Genomic DNA, 5,651 nt, shown 5'->3' with positions numbered 1-5,651 from the left:
GACAAAATCTTAGAATCATACAATCTTCCAAGACTGAATCACAAAGAAATAGAAAAATCTGAATAGACTAATCACTATTAAGGAGATTGAAATAGAAATCAAAATCTCACAAAAAACAAAGCCAAGGACTAGATGGCTTCACAGGTGAATTCTGCCAAACATTCAAAAACAATCTAATATCCACCTTTCTCAAACTCTCAAAAAATTGAAAAGGAGGGAATGCTTTTTAATACATTTTATGAGACTAGCATTGTCTTGATGACAAAACCACAGGTAATACACAAATTGCAGACCAAAATAACTGATGGAACATAGATGCAAAAATCCTCAAATATTCAGTTCAGTTCAGTTCAGTTGCTCTGCCATGTCCGACTCTTTACTGCCCCATGAACTGCAGCACACCAGGCCTCCCTGTCTATCACCAACTCCCAGAGCCTACCCAAACTCATGTCCATTGAGTCGGTGATGCCATCCAACTATCTCATCCTCTGTCTTCCCCTTCTCCTACTGCCCTTTTCAACCTTTCCCAGCATCAGGGTCTTTTCAAAGAGGGTCAGCTCTTTGCATCAGGCGGCCAAAGCACTGGAGTTTCAGCTTCAGCATCAGTCCTTCCAATGAACACCCAGGACTGATCTCCTTTAGGATGGACTGGCTGGATTTCCTTGCAGTCCAAGGGACTCTCAAGAGTCTTCTCCAACACCACAGTTCAAAAGCATCAATTCATCTGCACTCAGCGTCCTTTATAGTCCAACTCTCACATCCATACATGACCACTGGAAAAACCATAGCCTTGATTAGATGGAACTTGTTGGCAAAGTAATGTCTCTGCTTTTGAATATACCATCTAGGTTGGTCGTAACTTTCCTTCCAAGGAGTAAGCGTCTTTTAATTTCATGGCTGCAATTATGATCTGCAGTGATTTTGGAGGCCAAAAAAATAGTCAGTCACTGTTTCCACTGTTTCCCCATCTATTTGCCATGAAGTGATGGGACCAGATGCCATGATCTTCGTTTTCTGAATGTTGAGTTTTAAGCCAACTTTTTCACTCTCCTCTTTCACTTTCATCAAGAGGCTCTTAAGCTCTTCTTCACTTTCTGCCATAATGGTGGTGGTATCTCTGTGTCTGAGGTTATTGTTATTTCTTCCAGCAATCTTGTTTCCAACTTGTGCTTCATCCAGCCTGGCATTTCACATGATGTACTCTGCATATAACTTAAATAAACGGTGACAATATACAGCCTTGACATTCTCCTTTTCCTATTTGGAACCAGTCTATTGTTCCATGTCCAGTTCTAACTGTTGCTTCCTGACCTGCATACAGATTTCTCAAGAGGCAGATCAGATGGTCTGCTATTCCCATCTCTTTCAGAATTTTCCACAGTTTATTGTGATCCACACAGTCAAAGGCTTTGGCATAGTCAATAAAGCAGAAATAGATGTTTTTCTGGAACTCTCTTGCTTTTTGATGATCCAGTGGATGTTGGCAATTTGATCTGTGGTTCCTCTGCCTTTTCTAAAACCAGCTTGAATGTCTGAAAGTTCATGGTTCACATATTGTTGAAGCCTGGCTTGGAGAATTTTGAGCATTACTTTACTAGCGTGTGAGATGAGTGCAATTGTGCGGCAGTTTGAGCATTCTTTGGCATTGCCTTTCTATGGGATTGGAAGGAAAACTGACCTTTTCCAGTCCAACAAAATATTGGCAAACTAAATAATACAATAAAGGTATCATACCGCATGGTCAAGTGAAATCTGTTCCAGGGATAGAAAGATGATTCAGTGTCTCTAAATCAATCAGTGTGATCCACCACATTAACAACCTGAAGAATAAAAATCATATAACCAACTCAATAGATGCAGAAAAATCATTTAACATGATTCATACATATTTATGATAAAAACTCAATAAAAATGTACCTTAATACAATAAAAGCAATATGTGAGAAACCCATAGTTAACCTTTTGTCAATGAGAAAAACTGAAAACTTTTCCTTTAATAAACATCAGGAGTTAGACGAGGATGCCCATTCTTGCCACTTTTATTCAGCATGGTATTCAAAGTTCTAGTTAGAGCATTAGGTAAGAATAAGGAATCAGTTCAGTTCAGTCGCTCAATCGTGTCCGACTCTTTGCGACCCCATGAATCGCAGCACACCAGGCCTTCCTGTCCGTCACCAACTCCCGGAGTTCACTCAGACTCACGTCCATCGAGTCAGTGATGCCATCCAGCCATCTCATCCTCTGTCGTCTCCTTCTCCTCTTGCCCCCAATCCCTCCCACATCAGAGTCTTTTGTAATGAGTCAACTCTTCGCGTGAGGTGGCCAAAGTACTGGAGTTTCAGCTTTAGCATCATTCCTTCCAAAGAAATCCGAGGGCTGATCTCCTTCAGAATGGACTGGTTGGATCTCCTTGCAGTCCAAGGGACTCTCAAGACCACAGCATCAATTCTTCGGTGCTCAGCCTTCTTCACAGTCCAACTCTCACATCCAAACATGACCACTGGAAAAACCATAGCCTTGACTAGACGAACCTTAGTTGGTAAAGTAATCTCTCTGCTTTTGAATGTGCTGTCTAGGTTGGTCATAACTTTTCTTCCAAGGAGTAAGTGTCTTTTAATTTCATGGCTGCAGTCAACATCTGCAGTGATTTTGGAGCCCCCAAAAATAAAGTCTGACACTGTTTCCACCGTTTTCCCATCTATTTCCCATGAAGTGATGGGACCAGATGCTATGATCTTCATTTTCTGAATGTTGAGCTTTAAGCCAACTTTCTCACTCTCCACTTTCACTTTCAAAAAGAGGCTTTTTAGTTCCTCTTCACTTTCCGCCATAAAGGTGGTGTCATCTGCATATCTGAGGTTATTGACATTTCTCCCGGGAATCTTGATTCCAGCTTGTGCTTCTTTCAGCCCAGCGTTTCTCATGATGTACTCTGCATATAAGTTAAATGAGCAGGGTGACAATATACAGCCTTGATGTACACATTTTCCTATTTGGAACCAGTCTGTTGTTCCATGTCTAGTTCTAACTGTTGCTTCCTGACTGGCATACAAATTTCTCAAGAGGCAGGTCAGGTGATCTGGTATTCCCATCTCTTTCAGAATTTTCCACAGTTTATTGTGATCCACAGTCAAAGGCTTTGGCATAGTCAATAAAGCAGAAATAGATGTTTTTCTGGAACTCTCTTGCTTTTTCGATGATCCAGCGGATGTTGGCAATTTGATCTGTGGTTCCTCTGCCTTTTCTAAAACCAGCTTGAACATCTGGAAGTTCATGGTTCACATATTGCTGAAGGCTAAAAGCATCCAAATTGGAAAGGAAGAAGCAAAATTCACTCTTTGCAGATGATGTTATTTTGTATACAGAAAACCCTAAAAGCTACCAAAATACTGGAAGTAATAATTTAGCAGAATTTCAGGGTGAAAAATCAGTATAGAAAAGTCTTCTTTCATTTCTTTGAGCTGTCAGAAATATAGAAAATTGTCCCATTTATTGTTGCAGCAAAAAGAATAAAATACCTATGAGTAAATTTAAGGATGTGAGAGATAGTACACTCAAAACTATGAAAGAAATGAAAGAATACCCCAAAATAGAAATGTTTTCTGTGTTCATGGATTGGAAGAATTAACTTTGCAAAAATTTCCATATTACTTATCATAATATGCATATTTAAGGCAATTTCTATCAAAATCCCAATGACATTTTTTCAGAGGAATAGAACAAAAAATCCTAATACCTGTATGGAACAACAAAGGCTATGAATAGCCAAAGCAATCCTGAGAAAAAGGAATAGATCTGGAGGCATCACACTCCCTAATTTCAAGTTAAAATACAAAGTGTAGCAATCAAAACAGCATGGTATTGGAAGAAAAGCAATGACAAACCTAGACAGCATATTAAAAAGCAGACATTATTTTCCTACAAAGGTCCACATAGTCAAAGCTGTGGTTTTTCCAGTAGTCATGTATGGATGTGAGAGCTGAACAGTAAAAAAGGCTGAGCACAGAAGCATTGATGCCTTCGAATTGTGGTGTTGGAGAAGACTCTTGACAGTCCCTTGGACAGCAAGGAGATCCAACTAGTCAATCCTAAAAGAAATCAATCCTGAGTTTTCATTGGAAGGACTGATGCTGAAGCTGAAGCTCCAATACTTTGGCCACGTGATGTGAAGGGCCGACTCACTGGAAAAGACTCTGATGCTGGGAAAGATTGAAGGCAGGAGGAGAAGGGGACAACAGAGGATGAGATAGTTGAATGGCATCACCAACTCAATGGACATGAGTTTGAGCAAGCTCTGGGAGATGGTGAAGGACAGGGAAGCCTTGTGTGCTGCAGTCCATGGGGTCGCAAAGAAGTGAACACATCTGAAAGACTGAACTAAGTTGTTAGAAAAAGTAGACATCAGTGCCTGGCTCCCAACGGAGTCTGGTGCCCAGATCAGATCTGACCTTCCAGAGCTGAGAAGGGGCTTCATTTATGCCCCAGCAGAAGAGAGCCCTCCCTTGCTGGCAGCCCCTGAAAGACTCAGAGGTCGCCATGGCAGCACCCTTGCTGATCCTATTGCTGTCCTTTGTCCTGGGATCTGCTGCACAGTACGCCCAGGGTGATGAGAGTTTGGAGATTATTGATGGAGTCCCATGTCCAAGAGGCTCCCAGCCCTGGCAGGTGGCCCTGCACAAGGGCAGTCAGCCCCACTGTGGAGGCGTGCTGCTCAGCAGGCAGTGGGTGCTCACCACTGCCCACTGGAAGATGAATGAGTACAATTTGCACATGCACAGTGATCAGCTGGTGGGAGGCCAGAACATCAAGGCCATGCTGTCCTGTCCACCATCCGGGTTATGCCACCCAGACCTGCACTAACAGCCTCATGCTGGTGAAGCCAAATGGCTGGGCCAGGCTATCATCCAATGTCAAGAATGTCAACCTGCCTTCCCACTGTGACCCACAACCCGCCCCAGACCACGTGTACTGTTTATGGCTGGGGCACCACCAGTAGCCCTGATGTGACCTTTCCAGCACAGCTCATGTGCACAGATGTCAAGCTCATCTCCCCCCAAGACTTAAGGAAGGTTTGTAAGGACTTGCTGGGATACTCCATGCTCCGTGCTGGCATCCTCAACTACAGCACCTGTGGAGTGGTGTGCCTGCAACAGTGACTCAAGGAGACCACTGATGTGCAGAGGTACCTTGCAAGGCCTGGTGTCATGGGGAAGTTTCCCTTGTGGCCCACGCAGTGAGCCAGGTGTCTATACCCAAGTCTGCAAGTTTGTTGATCGGGTAAAAGAGATCATGAGAAGATACCGCTAATCTCTCCCTACTCCCATCTCTCCATCCCTATGCCTTGGAACAGGGAATTCACAGAAATAAGGACATCAGTGACCTACAGTTCTACTTGAACTTAGCTTTCCTCAGAGACATGTCAGAGCCTCAGCAATATGTGTGTAAGCCAACAATACGTGTGTAAGCCAATCAAATCAGTTAGGACCTAAAAACCAAAACAAATACAGAAACCTCGGTGCTGGTAAGGATGTAATGAGACCAGCTCTGTCTGCCACTGAAGCTATAAATTCATATAGTTTTTATGGAAGATGATTTGGCAATTTGAGTGGGAACATTTGTTCTCTACCTTTGACCTAGTAATTCTAGTTGTC

General features: G+C 42.8%; 1 pseudogene; it reads left to right on the top strand.

Moving 5' to 3' along the window:
* The first annotated feature begins 4,536 nt into the window (after positions 1-4,536).
* Positions 4,537-5,307, top strand: LOC113886118 (annotated as a pseudogene).
* The last annotated feature ends 344 nt before the right edge of the window (positions 5,308-5,651 follow it).

Source organism: Bos indicus x Bos taurus, chromosome 29 (assembly GCF_003369695.1).
Source record: "Bos indicus x Bos taurus breed Angus x Brahman F1 hybrid chromosome 29, Bos_hybrid_MaternalHap_v2.0, whole genome shotgun sequence".
NCBI classification, from domain to species: domain Eukaryota; kingdom Metazoa; phylum Chordata; class Mammalia; order Artiodactyla; family Bovidae; genus Bos; species Bos indicus x Bos taurus.
Note: the sequence above shows the minus strand (reverse complement) of the source record. Positions and strands in the feature narration are given on the sequence as shown.